The following is a 22,996-nucleotide window of genomic DNA, read 5'->3' on the forward strand; positions in this document are numbered from 1 at the left end:
CCCTGTGGTTTTGAAGAGGCCATGGTTAAAGCGCCTCTGGAAGAGCAAGCTGGCGTCTCTTGTGGCTTCAGATGTGGTCTAAGTTGTACTTAATGCACTGACAGGTAATCCATCTGAAGGCAAGATGCTTTATGCCGATTTAGACAGGAAATCAGAAACCTAGTGTGGTATTAGCCCCAGTGTCTCTTCCTGTTATCCCAGCCTTTCCATGTTCCCTCCAAATAAGAGCACTAGATACCTGGTTTCATTTGCAATGTGGTGTTCAGAGAAGAAAAGTGGAGGGATTGAATACTACACATGCTAGTACAAGTAGTTCCTTGATCTGTATCAGTTATTTAGTCGCCTTCTTTGATGTGTAGGCTATATGCCAAGCTGTGCTGAAGCTGTTCTGATGGGTCATGGTGGCCCAACACCTCACTAAGGCATTTCATATTGTTGTTGTTGTATGTTTTGCCTTTAAAACCAGGGTCTGCAGCTATCAGCTGTCCAGCATCAAATGGTGACGATCCAAAGTAAATATATGACTAGAAGTCAAACAACTATAGTTGCAAGACAGAGACTCAGGATGTTTTATAAGATATGACATGATTTATCTGCCAGGGCCTTCGTACTGTGAGTCTGTTTACTACTCAGTTACCAAAAATTTGGGAATGGTTCTGTAATGCAACTTTGAAATTAGACTGGCTGACGGGCTGGAGGCTGTTTAGGTGTGATCAGACATTTGCTGTAAACACACCTGACAGTGATGTCACAGGGTCCTAGAATACACTTAAGAAATTAAAGGTCCTGTATTGTAGAAAGTTGGATTTCCAGTAATTTTTATTATAAAACAGGTCTAAGTGCTACGAATACTGTGAAAGTATCCAAATCTTCAATGCACAGGGAAAAGCACACCGCCCATATTAATAAACTGTGCCTTTCAACAAGCAGTCAGGATTTGATGTCACAACTATACAATGTCTGCCCTCAGTCATGACCCCAGAATAGCTCACCCAGACGGACTGTCCAGGAAGGCTACAATCCGTTACCTGGCCTTGCGTCACTCAGAAAACAGTCAGCCAATCAGAAAAGAGACCTATTAACATTGATAAGACAACACACAACACAAAACACCCTGTTCTTGCTAGAGCTTCAGAAAGACTCTTTAAATGATTTGAAATCAGAATAAGAAAAGAAGAAAAGCAACAGACTGCAGTCACATGAGCTTGTGACACATCTGAAAGATTACATGCTCAGTATTTAGTTCACTTTTTAAAATTTGTTGCTGGAATAATTTGTCATGGTCACATTGACCATTCTTGCCATGTCACAGCTCACATATTGACATTTAAAGGATCTTTACTCACAGTTGATGAGATCATGCAGTTTCTCAGTCAGAAATGACTGCTCATGACTTACTGGTGGAAAATCTGTCTTCCTCAACAAACATGCCCATTGAAGAGGAATTATATCATTGGGTGGATATGACCAGTGCTTCTTGACACAAAATGGATTGATTCCATGTCTCAAAACACCTCTGTATATAAACAATGTACTCTAGCTGCTAGGACATCTGGACTGAATGTTTGCAGCTTCCTCGTTGAGCTAAAATTAAGAGGAGAATAAAGTCCAAAAACAGTCCATGATTAATGGCATGTATTTTCTTAAATTTAGCTGCTCTGTTTGTGTTCCACCTCGTAATGGTGAGCTGAAACCAAACCTGGAAAATTAATTAATCTGCCGTATCTAATACACACAGATTACAGAAACACACAGTCCCAATCAGTCCTCTCCAGTAATATTTTAAAGCCATCGTTCCCACAGACTTGCTCTCCTGAGACCACCGTGCTCTTGCATCCCAGGAAAAGCAGCAGCTTCCGGAGGCAACAACAGCACTTCTTTCTGTGAAACAGAGGAACCCCATTACATCTTTTCATTTTTCAGCCCTCCCTCCCCCCTTGCCTCCCTCTCTCTCTGTCTATCCCTCTCTTTCTCCTTTCCTCCTCTTTTTTTTTCTTTCAGTACATCAGTGTGGCTTTATCCATTTCATGTTTAGTGAAACTCCCCAGGCGAGCCAACACAAGGCAACGAGATGCCGCAAATCTTTGATATCTTAAACAGAGGGCATAGTGCCAGCGCTCTTGCCAGATAGGAAAAACGGTAATCCAAGGGAGGAACATCATCCTGAATCAAACAAAATGAATAAATAATCGGGGCTGCAGACACACTTTCATACTTGCGGTGCATGTCCATGGAGGATTGGTTTACCAGCCCAAGTGATTAGTCTGTTGGCAGAATTGTTTGGTTTCTGTGGCTCAACCATTTACAGTATGATATAACAGCAGATCAGATCCAGTTCTTAACACAGGCCTCTGTAGAGCTGCCGATGTTAAGCCAAAAAAAGAAAGAAAGAAAAAGCTCACTGTTACTCAACTGTCACTTAAGATTTGTGCCATGATGCATGATGCTTTAAATCATAATCCATGCTGTTTGGTCAAATATCATTACAGTTAACGTCCTGCTATTAGAATTTTTGTGAAGGTCTCACACACATGCTACATGCTACAATTGTTTGTAGTATTAAATATTGAAGATGCTTTTTTGAAACTTTTTTTCTGAACATTATTTCTGTTTGGTCAACATAAGGACTTTTTATTCATGCATTTTGATCACAATCTGATTCGAAACAATACTGGTGATGTTATGTTTTTAAAAAAAAAATCAGAATTAACTTTATAGTACATTTTGCCTCAGTCTTTTCTTATAGTTTCTATCCTGTGCAACAGTAAAATAAAATAGGGGGATTTTCTCATTGATAGTGGCTACATGCCTGAAGTTGCATTAATAAACAACCAGGCAGAGATAATATTTTTCAATGCCAAATCGATTTTCATAAGGTTACATTCCTAATGTTTATATTTCAGCAACCTCTCTCCTGTTTATACAATAGAGGGTATTAAAAGGGAGATTAAATTTTACCCGCCTGAATATAATACAAACACAAAATGATGCTTCTATTTCCAGGGCAAGCTGTGCATTGTCATTTATTTATGAGTTTTTTTTTTTTTTTTTTGCCCACCCCTCCTTTTCCTTTTCTCACCCAACAGTAAATATGGAAATTGTGTTTGTCAGTTTGTGTGTACACACACATACACGCATGCATATCTATACATGTGCCTTTGTGTAGAGATCTTTTAATGTCTGTCTTTTATACTGCATTGAATGCAAACTTGTGCTGCGCTCCTGCGTGGATGCAGTCGGTGTAGGAGGGTCATGTGGCTCCTGCAGAGAAAACTTCTCCGTCCTCCATCAATAAACACACTCCCTCATCCTCTCGCAGTCAATCATCTGTCTCCACACACTTGTTCTCTCCCTCAGTGGCTCTCTCTCATCCCTCTGAAGACGCAGCCAGACTTTTATTACCACTATTACAGTGAGCTGCCATTATCCTTTTGAATGGGAGGGGGCCTACATCGTCTAGGTTGTTCCCACAATAATAGTGCTTTAAGGTTAAAGAGTGCACGATGAAGAGGGAAAATATTTCATTCTCAATTGGTTCAATTATACATATCGAAATACTTCCTTCATAATTATTGGTTTCTAGTGGTCATAATCACTTCAATTCTGATATGTCTCCATTTCCACTCTAAATGGATAATACTGCTGAAACAGCGTCTGATATTCCTCTCTTATATATGTTCATCTATCGAATGGATTCTAAGAAATCTTATCAGACCATAATAATGATAGCTCATCACAAATCAAAAATGAAGCAGTATCAAAGTTCTTTCTTACAGTAAAACGGTAATAAAACCACGGCTATCTGGCAATGATACATGAGAGTTTTACTGAAATCTTTTGTATTGATTTTTAAAATGCTCCGTTTTGGCTCTATTTCTGAAATATATTTTATTTGATGGTTCTTTTTATTTCCTCTTTAATGTTTTCATTTTAATAACCCACATCAGATCTAAATGATTGGGATCTCCAGACTAAATGTTCTATCTAAAGACATGCAAGGAGTTTTCTGTTAAACTGTGTGCCCATTGGAGATTATGTATTAAGTATGTTTTCTAAATTATCAATATCAAATGACGCCACAGAGCGGACTAAATGACTGTTAGAAAGTTAGCTAACATTACAAAACGGGCAACTTTTGCAATCTTGTGGAATAGAATAGAATAAATTAGTCTTTCTGATGTGTTAATAGGTGTAAGTAAGTAAAGGCTAATACAACTACAAATCAAAAGTATCTAATCACTATTGGCTGCGAACAGACAACAAATTTGTTGGCTTGCTTTTCTTCTTTATGAATGTTATTTCAAATTAACAGCTTTAACCTAGTACTTCACAAGGGATTTACTCCAAATTACAACAGTTGATAATAAGTTCATAATGTTAAATGATTGATGACATATGAATAAGGGGATTCTGATCAGCAAGATCATTTCTGTAGAGAGGAGTCACCACTCTTTTGTTCCCCACAGTCCACTTGGGCTTGTACAGTACAGTGGTGTTACAGACAGATGCCCTGTAGCATCTGAGCTGGGAATTGGATTCAAAAAGGAACCTGCCTTCAGAACCTATTACTATATTTACAATTCAACATGTTTGAGAGACTTGGGTATTTTGGAGAGTCAAGAGTCACCATGATTTCCACAATACCTGCCTGCTTGGACCAGATGAACACAGCACACTGGCTTTTGGATCTCACTTTTATGAAAATAAGGTGTGATACAGAAACAATGCATGCATATGAATCACCAGTGCTGCATTTTAACAGTTAGGATGATTCATTAATCCTTTCTCAGTGTTCTCATGAAATTATAACTTTTTCCACTCTTTGCTTAGATGAAAACTTTCACTGCACTTCTTTAACCACCCTCTTACGCACATACATACACGTCTGAGATGTGTTTGAAAGTTTTCTCTTGTGCCCTGTTAAGTTAACAGGGGTTGGGTTTGGAGCAAACACATCCTTTGCAGGATAGTTGATTAGAATATGAAAGGGAATCTCAGCCCCCACACCCCAGCATTACACATGAGGGCTGTAGTCCACCCCACACCATGAGTAAACCTCCCATATTCTCAACCACCCCAGCCAACCAGGGCTGTAGTATGCTTACAAAAATGTCTAATTTGGAAGTTTTACATGTACAGAATGGCCAACAAATGAGAGGGAGTTTATGATTTTTTTCCACTGCAGGTTGCAGTGACTTCAGGAAGTTATTGTATCGTAAGTTTAAAAAAAACATGTATTGAATGGCCTGAACTATGGCTTAGTACAATTTTTCGGATATTCTAAATGTGTTGGGTTGTAAAATATTATTTATATTACATACCTATTGCATATTTATATTTGCATAGTTATAATGTCACTTGGTTGCTAATAAGAGTACAAATAACAGATGTAACGAACACATTCACACTGGTGGGCAACAGTGAATGAAATGTACTATGTTATCTGTTATTAGGTATAATTTTGATAACCATGTACTTGATAGATTATAAATGATTCCTATTCAATTTGTGTCAGTAATATAATTATGATAACATTGTTGCTGTACTTTACTGATATGCATTGGGTACACATTGTGTGTTACAAAGTGACCCATGTGCATAGTGACAGAAAGCAGTGAAATTTCCGCTGCAAAGCTCTCGGCTCCATTACTGAATGTTAGCAGAGTCGCCCAAACTGCTTTTGACCCAGACACTGGTACAACCTCTGCTGCTGTCCAGTGTGACTGAGTGTCCGGCTGACCGCGCTGTCAGCAGCCAGGCAGGAGAGACACTCCATGGTGTGCTAGGATTTTATTACCGAACTATGACTTTTTATTTGTCTGTGTGGAAATCTGATATTATCACATCACAGATGCTGAACAAAGGCATAAATCATGAGTCTTACAGGTAAAACATGAGACTAATGTATACTGTTATGGGAGTTGAGGGTGGTGCAGCTGCTCTGTAGGTGTGCTGGTGTTGTAACTAGGTGGAGCAGTGAGTGTGTATATGTGTGTGTGTATATATATATATATATATTTTTTTTTAAATATATATGTAAGTAAGTATAATACATACATACTGTACAGTGGATCTATTGCTTTTATCATTAGCTGCTGCATCACCCTGACAAGCTATGAAATGTTCCCCTCTTCACTTTGATGCAGTCTTCTCTCTCTGCTCTCATTCCAGCTGTGAGGTACAATTACTGCCATGAGTAAAATTCTACATTTCCGCAGGGCCAGATCATTTAAACCACAATGCCAGTCCTCAGTAACTTCAGAGCCCCTGTGGGCCCACTTCAATAGACCTCTGGCCCCAGGTGTGAACCTGGTAACTTGTTCAGCAATACACACAGAGTGTGGTAGCTGTGAAGGCATCAGGATAATGCACCACTAATGGTGCAGATGTGTTAGACCAATAATGTCCCTGTCAAAGGAATGTTATACGTAAAACCCACTCTCACACTTGAAATAAGAGCAGACACCAAAGCACGGAATAAAAGGGCGAGATTCTGGAGGTCAAAACAACGTGTGATCTGCCTAAGACTACATCAAATAACATGTTTCATTCTATAACACCAATTTATAAAATCAAACATTAACAGAGAGATTTGAAAGCTTTGTAAAACATGTAAGCATGCCAGTGCCCTTTCACATTTAATTGCTCTTTCACATAAAGAAAGTCTTCTTCATTGTCCGAACTTTGAGATAATATTAACATTTTCATCATGTCCACTTTTTAATGTAGGAGCAGGGTCCTCATGTGCATGTGTTCTGCAAAGATCTCAGTGTAGTCTGCCTGTGGTCTCATTCATACTTTAAATGTGTTGAATCCAGATAAAACCTAGATAGCTGTGTGATCTGCCCAAGACGCATTGACCAAGTGTATGGTCACTTCATAACTGAGACAAACACTTTGTGGCACAGAACTACATTTTCATCTGTGTTGTTTTCTCATATAAATCACATCCTGGTTAAGTTTTTAGATATGACCGTATGCTGTTAATGTTTCACGCTCCTGTAATTACTGTTTAGGATATACAGCATCTTCAGGAGTAATGCTGACCAGCACTCCTTTGCCGAGTACCACTGATACTTAGAGCCTACCTGGATACGCTTTCTGCTCCCTGTCCTACAATACTTTACAATGTCTCTGCTCATAAATTCATAGGTATAATTTAATACATTCCACTTTCAATTTACTTTTAGAATAACTACAAACCCATTTTCCCCTCCCATGCAAGTGTTGGAATGATGTAAAAATGACCTTTATTTGGGAGGTAATTGTGCGGGCCCTGTGCAAATGCCTGATTGTGATCTCTCTCTGCAGAGTGCTGGTTCAGCAAGGTTCCATCCTGTTCCTCAGCATGGTCCTCTCTTTCCTCTCAAGGTGTCCTCTGGCTGCGCTGGCCTCTTTGAAGGCTCCCTCTCTATAATGGAATCACTACACTTCCTGGACGAAGCACGGAGAAGCACTAATTCCACACTGATAAAGATCCCCCTTCCTCTCATTTCATAAGTCTTCCACCAGATACGAAGCTGCGCTAGATTAGATGTGTCACTCCACCCCCCCCTCCATCCCCTGTAACACAAAAGTCCTCACAAGACCCAATGAAAAAAAGAGAGAATTAATTTAATTGCTATTCAAGTGTGGGTGAACAAGGGGGAGAGCTGCACATTGGGGAGGAGACTTTCCTTTTTTTCCCTCCATAACTACAAAAGAAAATTTCTTTCTTTAAAATACAGAAATGTGTATTGTATTGAAAATGGCGGGCCGGGGGTCATCTCTAATATCTGTTAAATTCAGGGTGTAACTGTCAGATGTGTCAAAGATTCCCCTCTTCCTGTCTAAACTAACACAGGAGGGGGTTAGTTATGATAATGAAACCCTGTGTGAGTCTATGCCTGTGTGCATGCAGGTGTGAGCCCACATTCTCATGCTTCTAGTCTAATGAAGAGGTTATAAAAGACACCCGGGGTTTAGCTGCATATCTTCCACTACGAGGCATCCGCTATCAAGACACAAATGTCACATAACATTTCATTAGATTAATGAATACTTTCTCTGTTTTTACTCTCGGTAATATACGTTTTAAAAGAGACATACTATGCTTTGTGATTTTCTCTCATTTATACACTTGTCTTGATGTTGACTGTCACAGTCAAAGTTTAGTTTTTAAAAATGGTTTCACTTCATCACATCGCAGTGGGCACCTTATACTTAGCTGTTCTTTATGTGAGATGTTAGTTTGAGCAAAAAAAGATCCACTGTCTGTAAAACACAATCGGCCACGTGTTTTTTTTTTTTTTTTGTTCGCCTGTGTCTCGGCATGTGTGGGTGTGAGACTGAGAATGAATTAGAAAAGAGTGATTTAAATATTTTCCTGACAGAAATGTCCTGAGACCTGATGACATAGTCTGTGTTGACATATTTTTGTGCTATTCATAGAGAAAATGAATAAATAAAATATTATATAGGTGGTCATCTGCAAGCAGTGGTGTTTTTGTGACTAAAGTGAGAAAAAACTTGACAGTGAAACTTTGACCTAATAACCCTCCTGTCAAGGGACAGTATCCTAATGTATCCACTTTGTTGCAAAAAATCTACAATTACTCAAACAAAAGAGGCACTTTGTGTGCTGTATCTTGTCCCACTGCCATGTTTAGTGAGGAAGTGGCACGTTTACACCACTTTGATTGAAATGTTGTGTCATTTGTGTCTTGAGCCCTCTGCTTTCTTTTCCTTCTTCCTGTCTCTTTGTACTGGGTAAAGGGGACTTCCCTCCAGATGTGGGGGCTGCTCTTTGTGAAGCTTTTCATCTTCTCTAACAGCAGTTTGATCAAAGCTTGAGAATGGAGACAACAAACGTGTGCGTCCATGGCCCTGTCAAGCGACAGTAAAAATATACTTTATCACATGTCTGTGTTTTGTAACAGCATGTAGGATTCACATCTAACCTTCGCTTTTGAAAACAGCTGCTTTTAAGTAAAAAAAACAAAAAAAAAACTTTGAGAAAGTAGAGACCTTTCTCTTGAAGCATCCAATTGCAGCATTTGAAGCATTCATTTGCCTTCTGTTGAAGCACAAACTACAGTTTATTGTGGCATCATGCAATAGAACTATATGACTAAATTTGAAATAGAAGATATTACAGACTAACAAATTCTTTCACATGCAAATAAAAAAGAAATGCAGCAAAGACATTTAACATGTTTAAAAATTCAAATATTTGTTTTTGTAGGACTTGTGAAAAACCTTTCTTGTATCCACAGTTTAATGAAATAAATGAGTGAAATTCATATGAAGCAATTTATTCAGCGTTTACATTGACTCTCTGTGTTAGAGTATTATAAATGGATGAATATTTTCATTGTGATGGTCAGACCCTCCCATACCTTGAGCTACCTTGTTGACCGCAACCGCAGAGCGATCTATAACGTCTAGCAGGTGTAGGGTTGCGTGTTGGTACGTAGAAGAGATTTTGATTTTTTTATTTATTTAGTTTTTGCCTGGTCACCAATAATTGTGAAACTTCAGCTAGTTTTTCTGGCTGGACAGAGGAGCTGTCAGGCATCATATTTCCCTCAGGTTCAAATGTGCTGTGTGCTTTGATAATAAATGGAGAGAGCTCAGGTGACCAGGCTTGATAGGCTTGTAGGTAATAGTGGGACAGTACTCCGATATGAAAACAGCAGTTCCTATATTTGAATTTGAATTCTGTTCGTCTTTCCTGCGTTTCAAAATAACGAGCCAAAGTAGCGCAGCTCAGCTCAAGAATAATTCACTTACATAAGGACTACTGACCAGGACAGAGATTTAAATGTTTGATCAGTTGTTGGGCATCAGTGTTTCTTGACCTAAAATCTGAATATAACAAAATGAAACAAACAAAAAACTTTCTTCACACTGTTAATTTCACAGATATGTTTATAACCCAGATATTTTTTAATACATTCTTTTATTGTATGTAACCTAGATCATTAAGCCAGAAATATCTTCTGTAGAGCTGATGGAGGGAGGCAAAACCAGGACATTGTTGTGCAGACCAATTTTCTACAGATAAGAATTCACTACTAAATGTTGCACCGTACAAACAAACAAAACAACAGGAAAATCCTGGTCTGCCTTTTGTTTGTTTGTTGTATTTTCAGTTTTTCACACAGATTAAACATTGTAAATGAATGTGGTAATTAACGCAGGGTGTGTGAGTGTAGGCGCTGGTTTATCTACTTGTTTGTCTCAGATGAAAGGAGCATATTTTCTATAAAACAAAAAGTGGGATTGTACTCAGTGCATCATACCCACTTGTTTACAATGGTCTCCCAAGGGGGCTCCCCTCTCTGTTTGTTAGTGTATTTGCACGGGGAGACTTAAAATAGCCCACCATCTCAAGCAGAGCACCATCTATAGGCAGACTGTGCTGTGAATGTGTTCACAGCAGCCAGCTTTACTTTACAGATCTGTAAACAGCCTAAGCTTTATTCAGATATACCGTCTCATCCTTCCGTGTTTGATCTTTGCTGGCTCGGCTTGGAAAAATAAAAGAAAAAAATATTTAACACTCTCCATATATAGGCATGCACATGTGCAATTGTTGGAACATGAATAGCCACTGAAAGAAAGGGAGACAGCATGGGATTTTCATTTCAGCTACTGTTCAAGATGATATGTGTGTTCTTAATGTGATACTCTTCATGTGTGTAACACACTGCGCATTTAACTTAACATGACATCCTGACCTAAACTTCATTCATTTAAAGATAGACACGCTAGTTGTAATTGTTATTTACAGAGCAAAATGTTGTTGATGACTGAATAATTGAGTACATGCATGACTGTGGCTTTGCAGTTACTAACACTGTGTCTGAAATCACTCCCTTGCTCACTCATTAACTACTCCCTACATAATAGATAAATATCACTCAGTAGTGAGCAGTAAACTAAGATTCTGGACACTTATTTATCATTTTGAGTCATCAGTGAAGGCCACTCAAGCAAAATGTTCCATTTGGACGCATCCCAAGAGATTACCAGGTAGTTTAAGATGCCTAAAGTAAACCATACCATACTGTACCATACCATAGAGGCGGCAAACAAAGAAGTATAGAAGTATATTCAAACAATCATCACAGCTAAAAACAAGCAAAATTCCAAATTAGAAAAGTCATAAACTTTAGAAATGCTATTTAAGTTCAAGCTTTTGAAGCCTAAAAGTACAAAAAAACTATTCTGGATGTGGTTTACAGACAGCAGACTTCACATTAAAACGTTATTTTTTTTCGTTTTTATGTTTTTGTCATTTGACACATGCTCAAACAAACAACACCAAAGTATTCATATTGTAAGAACGACAAGTGTAAAAAGGAAGAAGCGCTGAACACTTCACACATAACATAATGAATTTTGAATATTTTAATACCAGGGCTTTCCAGACGTGCAAATGTTCCACCACAACAAGTTCCCCCCTGACACCATTTTGCAAGAGCTCCACCCATGCATCCTGGGCTTAGTGCCACACAAGACTATTGTGATTTAAAGAATTTGATTTAAACCAGAACATTGATGGGTTTAGACTGACCTTTCTTCAGCACTGGCACAGTGTGGAGAGACTATGTGAGACCAAGCAGATCCCTGTAAGTGTAAGTTTACCAGTCCCACAGTTTCCCAAATGCTCGTTCTTTTATGTAGTCTAAGGCACAAAGAGTCTTGTAGAGCAACATCTCTCCTGGGTTAACAGTATGTCTTAGAGTACATTCACTGACTCAACATGAGGAAATATGGCATGTTAAATAGTTGAATGTAGATTAAAAGGAATGGAAATAGACTGTTAAACAAGCCTCCCCTGGTACACTTCATACGATGTTCCGTTAGGCCGAGTTAGTGACCTTTATAATCAAAGCATATGCTAATTACAGAGATATTATTAGACGGATGGGAGTCTGTGCTGAAAGCTATGCTATCACTGCCTGCACAGAATTCACAAATCAGGGGATTGTCACTGAGAAGGATGACCGATAAATGTCACATTGTCACTATTATGTCTTCTCCGCACTATATATAATTGAAGAGAGAAAAAAAGTAACTCTGAAATGTTAAGGCTGTTGTCTCTGTTTTTAAAGCACCCTACGCTCTGCACTCCTGACCTGCGAGCACAGTCACTTTGAGGGGCAAAAATACATGAATATTTATCACTGTGCCACCTCTGCAAGATACACATCCCAAGCTAACGCATGAAGAATCGATTTTTTCAAAATGCATTTTAGATTTCATTTGCAGGTTGCATTTTTTTTTTTTTTACTTCAAGTACACTTCATCCCCTTCCCTGTAACACCCAACTGCTTCCCTTTTGCTTTGTGTTCCCCGTCAGTAAATATGCATAGAAATAATTCCTGGGTGAGGCATGTTCACAGTGCGTTCAGAAGTTACCTGAATGGGACGACATTACTATAGTGACACAACACAGAGAAGGAGACACCAACACGCTGACTTTCATATCTTCTGTTTCTCTTTAATTGACATTTTAGATCTTTTTGTTTCTTTCATTTGATGTTTGTTGTATGTCATTTTGTTTTAGTTTTGTTCCTTCTTGTGCGTTTTTCTTATGTTGATCTCACTACAGGGGAGATTTAAGAGCTATAATATAAAATGAAATGAACTCACACAATGTTTTAGTCTTGTACTATGTGAGTAACCAACTGAACAATCAGGATTCCCAAGCTATAGTGTAGGATAGAATAGCCTTGTATGTAGACTTGTGGTTTTCCGCTCATGTTCAAAATGGTCTTTTCCTGTTTATATCATGGTGTATATAGTGCATATTTTGTCTTTCTCTTTCTCTTATTTTCCGCACACAAAAGACACACACACATGCCAGGATCTAAATTGAACAGGCCAGCATGGAGTAGGCCAATTACATCACTGCCCCAATTAAAATAAAACAACAGGACTCTTTCAAGCTGTCCTGCAGGGGAGAGAAAATGAGACGGGGGGAGAGAAAGAAATAGCAATAACAAATCCCAATCCAGTCAGATCGTCATGATGTTCATTTTAATTAAAAAATTGGATTCACTGCAATTAACTCCAAACTAGTCCCCCGTGGCTCAATGAAGAAGAAAATGATTGGCTCTCAGTTTCCAAGCAACTCTGAGAGTTCCACACCATCCTGTGATAATCTCTCTTTAAATAGCATCCACAGTGTCTTGTGAATATTTGGATGTTTGTCAAAAGGAAATTCTGCTTGATTATGTTTATATTGACATGAATCGTATACCCCCGGTGATATCACACATTTGCTAAATGTATCTCCTTGGCTTTCTGAAACTGCGGTGAGTGTGTGTAAAAGCTATAAAGGTGACAGTTGAGAGGACAAAGGATTAGTGGACTGTCTGACACTCAGACGTACAGCGATTGATAACTTCGCGGATCATTTTAAACATTCACTCATATTCTTACCTGTCAGCCTCGATTGACCTTGTTGTAAGTCAAATGTCGTGTCATGTGGAGTGATATTTTCCACAGAGTATGATGTGCATCTGTGTTAATGTGTCTGTGTAGTGTATGTATTGAAAAGTGTAGAGTAGCCATCTTAGGGTATGGATTACTATAGTGATAAGAGTTGAGTGGCTAAAGCCTTATGACTAATAGCCTGTCAGGGTGGCACTCAAGTCTACTTATTCATACAGATCAACACCTCGCTCTCCTTTTCTCTCAAACACACACACACACACACACACACACACACACACACACACAGATTTTAATAATATGCAGAAAACATTTAATGCATATTCAGGTGAAAAAAGACAAGCAAAATTTAAGTGAATATTAGTTGTTGTTTTTTTTTTGTTTGTTTGTTTTTTACCTTTTTTTCCTCCTCCAAATACATTTATTGTTATAACAATAAAATTTAAATGCCTTTAGTTTTCAGACTCCAAATTCACATCTCCCTATAATGAGACAAATACAAATGTCCTAAAGCTAACTCTACTTAAAGGACCAGTGTTTAGTGGCATCTTGCAGTGTAGTTGCTGATTGAACCCCCCTCGTCTCGCACTTTCCTTCCTTCCTTCCTTCCTTCCTTCCTTCCTTCCTTCCTTAATTGAAATACAGATGCATACTAACCACAGGATTTACTACAAAATGTATGGTAACACTGTTTCGAAATGACCTCAAGCCCCGTGTCTGTATGACAGTTCCTTGTTACTTGCCGACAATCAGCAGATATTGGCCACTTTCTCGGTTCTAGGTTGAGTATTGCAGTTCAATAAATTTGGCAAACTCACACCCTCAAAACATTGGATCAGATTTCATTTCCAAAAATTCAACTAAGACCATCATTTTGTTTGACCCAAATGTCCACATCTTTTAAACTTCATACCTGCAGTTTGTAAGACAGGCTTTCTGTTAAACTTCAAAGTCTCTAGACCAACAGCGACATCATCAGGGTTATATTCTCAGACTCTCCATATAGAAAGGGGGAGAGCCACAGAATTATAGAACTCTTTCACAAGTCAACTGAACTTGTGAGAGTTACCCTTTCAAAAAAGTGACTTGGCAATGCAGTGTTTCCTGTAGGACTATGTGGGACTGTATACTGATACTCTGATATGAACTCAGCGCCTTACATAAATGAGTACACCAGTCTTTTTGCTGGTGATGAATAAACAGAACTCCAACCTAAAAGGCACTCACTGGCAAAGATGAAAAGGCGCAAGTAAACCACACCAAAACAAAAGCACACACATGCATGCACACATGAAGACAGATAAGAACAATTCTAGTTCTTCTGTCCTCATTTTTTTTCTTGCCTGTTCCTTTTTTTGTTTGAGAGCGGGCTAAGATAAATATTCACTTATTAAAGCGTAACTGGAATTGACTGTGTCATGCATCAGGCTAATAGCTGAAAGCCATGGTTCAATACGGCAGAGTTGGGACAGGCTTTGCTAATGGAAGAAGTGACGTGGTTGCAGCCCAAATGTCATTCATCAGACCGCACACTGTTCGTTAGGGGCTACAAAGCCCTGCCATCTCACACACTCAGGCTCATCTATTAACCCTAGGCAATGGCACCCGCCGGATTATGGAAATAACAGATTCAGGAAAATAGGACACCGATAGGCCATCCATGTGGAAAAGATTGGTGTCAGGAGAGTGTCGCAAATATGTCTAACTGTAAGGGATGTGGCTGTTTTTCTTTTCTCTGAAGATCTATCTAGGTGCTGTTGCGCCTGGAGAGCTAAGGGTTGCATCAGGGGGAACCTGTGCCAGACGTTATGGTCCCACTTATTACATTCCTGGCCACCACTAATAGGGGACGCTGACTGTGGTCTCCATGTTCTGCGTCATTGAATGAACTCAATGTTATTCACAAAGATCTAATATGAGGGCTAATGTCTTTTCATTTTTTGGAATGGAAAGAGCAGTAATACTGAGATCAGGCAAAAAGAATAAGACAGAAGAAGGACTGAAAGAGTGGAAGAACATGACAGGACTGCGCCCATGGGCAGTAAATTGGTCCTCAAAAATTAGGACACATAATACTCTATGGTTAATTCCAAGGTAACCACAAAATCAGACTATAAAGCCCCATTCCCTCAGTTTTCAGATTAACGAAGCACCAGAAACCTCTAAAGAGGTAGTTTGGTATATTTATGCAGAATAGTGAGTATTTGTTGAAAGGATCTGGGTAAAGCAAAGATCATCTCTGGTCCCCAAAATAGTTCTGTGGCTTTTAAAGAAATTAAAGAAGTAATCTCAACACCAGGCAGTCTTCACATATGTTTAGCAGTTTTGATAGACAGTTATGATTCGTTCTTCTGTAGTTTCCTCCTGGATCTCATGTGGCTGAGACCCTTCTCTTTTGAGTAACCCTATGGACCATGACAACTGGAGAATTTTTCTCCCACACTACCTCATAGTGTGAGAATGCCAGGGGTAGTGCGTCCATACCTGTGGACAATAGAGGTGACATGGCAGGATGATCCAGGACACGTGTACAGGGTGCTCTGGCTCTGGGCACACAAAGAGCTTGAGCCTGCCCTAGATCCCACACAGCCCCAGGGGATGACGTGATGTCATATGCACCCAACTGGCAACAAAGATTGTGTACAGTCAGCAGTTCGTAGTGTCCAGGGCTTGGCCTGCTCCTACATCCACAAAGGGCCTGAATGCCCAGAGGGCTGCTGGGGATCTATGGCCCAGACCTCTGTTAGGCAACAGGTGTGCTGTGACAAGATGGAGTGATGTGGGGGGAATGAGTGGTTGGGAAAAATCCATTCAGAGATAAATCGGTAGTTACAGAAGAAACAATTCATTTGAACCATGCAGGTCACAGATATTTTTCTTTTTACAGGCTGTGACTGTGCGAGTCTTGAGTCAGATGCCAAAAATTTGCACCACTTGCATTTCACCTCGCCTCATCGTTTAAAATAGAAGTGGTGTAATGAATTCAGTTTGGAGATAAGGGAGTGAAAGCCCTCTTTACCCACACCTATGATGGATGTTTATTACCTTGTCTTACTGCCATAATGGTTTTTGGTGCTGAAAGTGCTCTGTCTTGCCAACAAGAAGGTCCAATTTTTTTTTTTCTGGTACAACTCAACACTGACCAAAAAATCTAATTGCTCCATGATGTTTGGATTGAAGACACAGGCACCATTCAGCACTAGTGTAGAACATTATGACAGGGGCTCTTATAAAACTGTTAGTTAAAGATTGACTGGCAGCCACTGGGATAAAAATGACTCTTAAATAATATGTTTATGAGGTTGGTTTGGGGAAGCTAATTATTGGTGTTTAAGCTGGAGATCCAGTATAGATGAGGCGTTATAAACACCAGGGGACACTGTCTCCCAGTCTGCGGGTCTGCCCTGAGAGCTGACAATACATTAAGTAGGTCCCTTTCAGCAATCATTCTGTCAATTGCAATGACAACTTCTCTACAAAACGAAGTGAAGGAAACATAAATGGTCTTCTGTTTTTAAAAGTTTTGAGTTCACACCATTTGAGTTGAGGACAGGATAAGAAAAGGGCAGATGGAAAAAAAAAATATACCCACAAAAAACAAATCCCTGCTTAAAAACAAAAATCACCATATTTGCAATTTTCAATGGTATAAATTATCACTGAGCAGGTCCCAATGTCACCTGTTTTTTTATTTCTCTCCTTTCATTGTCCACCCTCCATCTTCTTACAATACCTGTCCTGTTTTTTCCCATCAAAGTAACAGCATTTGTGGTTCACACAAGGTCTGCATGGTGATGAGTGCTTTTGAGTGGTTTCACTTTACGTTTTTCTCATTTTTCCTCGTTGATGCTCTACGAAAGCAGTCAGGATGGGTATGTTTCAAGGTTTTACCCATGCTAGTCAGTTTGTTTCTTGGTTGGTTGGTCCAGACTGAATTACCTCAACTATCTGTCTGTTTCCCTCTCATCTAACTGTTTAAATGGATTGCCATGAAATATTTTACAGTCATTCTAATCCCCAGAGGATGAATCCAACTAGCGCCATGATGAGGTAGACAATTTTTGGAGTTTTGGCAACTATTTATATTAAACTGTCATGCAGTTTAGTATGGATATTTAGTAGCTGAGAGGATCTATCCTATTCATCCCTGACTTCTCCACTAGCGCCATCATTGGGTCAAAACATTTATTTAATCCAAGGCTTTGGAAAACTAATTACGATTCCGGCCCTACTTTGTTTTTAATGTTAACTGGGACATGTTAGCATGCTAATGTGCTAAAATTAGATCACGTTAAAGGCAAAGATGACACCTGCTTAGTATCAACATGTTAGCATTGTCATTGTGAACATGGACGCGCACAGTACGTAGCCTCACAGAGCCTGTAGCATTTCTGCCATGACTTGCATGGCAGACTTAGCTTAGTCTTTTTAGTCAATAAAAAATGTTTAACATTATTTTGAAGAGAGCATAAAAATATTTTGGCCACAACAAATATGCCAAACAAATACAAGTAAGTAAAATTCACTACCCTCCATTTTCCATCCCCCCCTTCAGCTGAACATCCCTCTAGATTTGATTTGGGGCTGGAATAAGTCCCTGGGGAGAGATTTTAATGTGTGTAGATGAATCGGATTTCATGGCATGTAGTGTCTGTGTATTAGCGCACAGCAATGTGCTTTAAACTATGCTTAGCAATTGAATATCAAACGACACTCAAACACTTGCCAGATGCTGCCACATGCGTCAGATCTGCTTCCTCTGAGGAAGTGGAGAGAGACTTGTAGCTACCAGCATCACTCTTCTAGTAGCAGTGTGCATTTCACTGACTGAGCCAAGCTTGGATTCTAAATGGCTCCGTGACTCCCTCCCTCCCTCCCTCCCTCATTGCCAGGATTCTCCTGTGTTGGCAAGCTTGTGGCAGGGTTATTAGATAAGGAGACAGACTCTCTGGCCCCTCTTAACATCCCTCTCAGCAGGAGAAAATAAAATGATTTTACTCCCTCCTTGTTTACCCATAAGTGGAAATAGAACAAGACAAAGCAAATGACTACATACAGAGCAGCAGTGCGGCAGCAGCCCTGTGGTCCGGTCTCATCCGATTCAAGATTTAGGCTAAATGAGGTTTCACTTTTTCTCATCTTGCAAGTGATTCACACGGTCACATAATCGTTTAGCATGCGTGTTCTACAAGCCTTTGTAGTCACTAAGTGTCATCAAGAGAATGGTCTATGATCTTCTCTATTGTGAAGTGCTGTTTTAAATATACTGATCATATTTTCCACTTGGCTAACTGTAAACCACCTATAATTAAAGTGTGTTAACCTACTTAACTGAGGTCTGTGTTTCTCGTGTGTACCGGCTGCTCATTCAGCTTTAACACATTATTTAAATTGAAACAACTTTAATGTTCAATTCTGTATACAGAGAATGGCACTAAAATGAAATGAAATGAAACCTGATTTTCAATCAGGGCTTCAGCTATACTATTCCAGCCTCCTGTAATTACCTGGAATGCCAGCTGCAGGCCTCCTGCTAATACAAAGCCTAAACAAACAGGCTTTCTCGTGACCCAGCTAGCCCTGGGACTAATTATCATCTTATGGAAATGTGGCTATTTCTGCCACTTCCATATCCCTAATTATTTCTGTTATTCCAATATCAGCCTGGCTTTGATGTCCCAAATCCTGTATTTAAATAGTGTAAGATTCCTATTCTTTGTGCCCTCTGAGGATTGTTCATGTAAAATACATGGACTAAGAGTGGGTATTACCAGGGCCTCCAGGGGCTGGACATACCAGGTCCACAGCCTCCTTGTGCTTCCTCTTTTTTTCCCTTGTTCTCTCCTCCTTATGGGGGTGTCTGCTGGGAGAAAGGGGACGAAGGTAATATACATGTGAGTTATAAGAATATTGGGCTTGTGCAAATGCATCTTTGTCTGATATCTATGGTCTCGTTATCAAGGGAGGAGAACAATGCTCACCAGAACAAGTCTATACATTTTTCTGAATCATTTCTCATCTCAAATACTAGAACTTTTCAAGTGACAAGGTGACCCATTAGAAGTAACTGGTCTTATAGTCTTGAGCGTTCTGGATGAATGAAAGGCATCCTTACAATGTCTTATATTCTTCAGTGCGACGTATGATTTTAATTGATTGGTCAAACGGTACAGACCTTCGGCCCATTACGAGTGAAAAGTTTCTAAGAAAGACATCCAGTGCATTAAGAGAATAGTTTCATTAATTAGTGGGTTTAAATGGCATTGTACTGTATCATCTGGCGCCATCTTATCAGACAGTTTGTTGAGTGTGAATCTGATGTACAGTCTGAGAGGATTACATCTCCCCCACTCCTCTGCCATGCATGAGCCACATTGTGATTTGATTCCATTCACCTGCACTGCAGGTTAGACAGAATCCCAGCAATGAACTACAGGCATGTGTGGAGTTATGAGTGTGTGTACTTCTCAGTATCAACCCTGCTCTGGCACATGGGCTCTATTCTAAAAGATGACTCTGTGTAAAACCATCATCATGTATTTTCATATAGATGAGCTATGGCTACCTGCGCTCCCAGCCATGCTTTTATTAATGGGGAGCTGTCAGGAGTGGGATGCTCTGCATATTCGCATATTAAACAGGCAGGGGGTGGGGGGGGTTGCCCAGTTTATTACCGTTTGATATAAATCAGCTTAAAGCATCTCTCCACCTCCTGCTCCACCTCTTTTCTTCTGCTCTAAGGACGGTCTCCTCTGCATGTCCCCTCTTTCATTCCTCTGCAATACAAGTCCCTCTGTCTCTATTTGCCTTATCCAAGATATTCCTGCAACTGTTTCTTCTTATAACTATGATACATGATAACGACAATACATTTTTATAATAAGATACAACATTCCTTCTCTGCTAAATGGTGTTTAGTCCTCCATCCACTGGCCTAAACAGAGTGGAACAGCATCCCAGCTGTCCTGATATAGTTGAGTTATGAATACCGTGGCTACAGCGATTAAGCAGATGAAATTTAATCATAAAATTTCTTGAGACTGCCACCGTTTATGACTGTGTGCTTATTAAAATGCAACATGTTCCACTACATTTGGATTCATTTTCCTCATCATAGTACTATGCTGCTGCTATTTTGTTTTCTGCTCTGGTTAAAGGCTTGAGATGCTATATAATCAAGGGATAAACAAAAGTTCAAAATGAAAATTATAGCATATTATATGTTCTCAGTGGCACGAAACACATTACAATTCCCACAATTGGATGAAAAAGTGGGGTTCGGTATGAGAACATTGATTTTCTGTACCCTTGGGTGATTTGTGGAACATAGTCTTCAATACATTTACAATTTGGCTCCATTTCTCTTTTTTGAACAGATCATGATTTAGGATAACTGCTCAACACATTAGATGATTGATCAGAGTATACTTTTCATTATTTTCTGTATATTTTTCCCCCTCAAGTAACCAGTAGGACCACATCAAGCAGTAGGAAAATATACATTGGGCTACAGGATTTTCTCTTTAAAGGCAACCTCTCCACTCCCCCCCACACTGAAACAAAATAATATTAATCTGGTAGAGCTGCTACTTTCATTTACTGTAACCCTGCTCAGGGAATCCAAAGACTCCAGGGCTTCATACATCTCAAATAGCTTCATGTCTCAACACTCTTCCATCAGCTCAGTTTGCTGCATGTTTGCTTTTAATAAAGTGCAAAGTCTTAAACCCTACAGAGGCCTTGTGGAGATACGAGCCTATAGAGTAAATATAAGTTTAGCCTGTACCTTACTGCATGTTCTGTCCTTATTCGCTATTTTTTCATGCGCAACAGACGTGGCTCATGCACTTTTTTCTAATAGGGAAATTAATGTCTAAGTAGATTTACGTGGGAACAATCAATTTAATTGCCCATGTTGTGACCATGCTAGTTTACAAATACCCATCCCTTCAAAAATGTCTTAGAGTGACATCTCCACTATGGCAGTTTAGGTAAAGTACACAAAGCTTGCATGGCTGCAGTGTTAAATGGAGCATTGTGCTGGCACCTGTCCCTAGGCACGGCCTGGGCCATGGCGTGCTTGCTCAGGCATTGCTATGACACTAAACAGTTTATTTCCTGGCACCTCTCCAGACAACCAAATTATAATCACCATTTAAAAGAAAGAGAAAACAAGGCAAGCAGAGAAGTATATAATCCTCAGGAGAGAAGAGTGCAGGGCACGGCATGATGTGGCTCTAATCATATCTTTAGCCTGATAATGATCCTGACATGTTTTGTTATGGCCTGCGATACAGATGCCTCCTCCACTGGCTTTAGGGCATATCACTGACAAATCACATGGGAGGTTTAACCTTTTTCTCTTTCTGTTGTTTCTGTTGTTTCTTTCTATTGTTTCTGTTGTTTGTTTCTTTCTTTCTTTCTTTCTTTCTTTCTTTCTTTCTTTCTTTTCTTTCTTCTCTGCCTCATTTCTTCTTTAAATCTCTGTCATAATCTCTCCCTGATACTCCTTATCAACTGTCAGCTTGCCTTAATGAAAGATGGCCAATAGAATATGAATTTCTGTCCACTAAAACTAAATTAGCTCAATATTCAAGCAGTTCAAGATGAGGCTAAAGACAAAGATGAGCTAAGGTTGTTTTTATTGGTGTAAGGGATAGTTTAAGATATTTTTCAAAATGGTCATGGATCTGTGATCTGGACCAAACCACTGAATTCAGCACAGATATATATATATATATATATATAATCTATATTATATATATATAGATAGATAGATAGATAGATAGATAGATAGATAGATAGATAGATAGAAATTAGATTTATAAAAATATACATTTTTTTGGAAGGTTTATTTTTATTCTGTCCAATCGTAAATGTGGCTGTGATAGTCTTATCTGCTTTTATGTGTTGAAAGTTAAAAGATTTAGGACTTAAAGGGTCAGAAAGCCCTGCTGAAGACCGAGGCCTACATGCTCGATAAGAGCAGCAACTCTTGCCAAATACCCTCCAACAACAATGGTCTATAAATCATTGGCTGTGTCCTCTCCATCCCCCTTCCCCTTTTGCTCCTCTTTCTGAGGGCTATTCTACTGTACTTCAGGAACAAGTACATCTCCTATTTTTTGGGAGAATTTCCCAGAGGTATTATTAATTACCCAACATGCTGTTGGGTCTGTGGGATTGACGCTCCCAGTGCCGTAGGTCCCAACCACCTTGCCTCCTCTGACCTTGTCTGGCTAGGCAGATAGAGAAGATTAATCGGACATACAGTAGCATTGGTGAGCCAAACAGCCCTATAAAATTAGACTCCATGATGACTTAGATTTGTAGTTTTCACATCCATTATTTTAAACCCTGCGAGCTCCTATCTATCCATGTGTCATTCTTTATTTCAGTTTCTGCTTGTTTTTATAGCTCCCATCGAGTCTGTGTTCCACGTGTTAGATGTTCCGGGCTTTTGGAGAGCGCATTCTGTTCCGTGCGGTGGGCCACGGTGTGTAGCTTATGCATGTTTAATGTTGTTGAACATGAACGCACAGTCAGCCCG

The sequence above is a fragment of the Larimichthys crocea genome, chromosome VIII, assembly GCF_000972845.2.
Source record: "Larimichthys crocea isolate SSNF chromosome VIII, L_crocea_2.0, whole genome shotgun sequence".
NCBI lineage: Eukaryota > Metazoa > Chordata > Actinopteri > Sciaenidae > Larimichthys > Larimichthys crocea.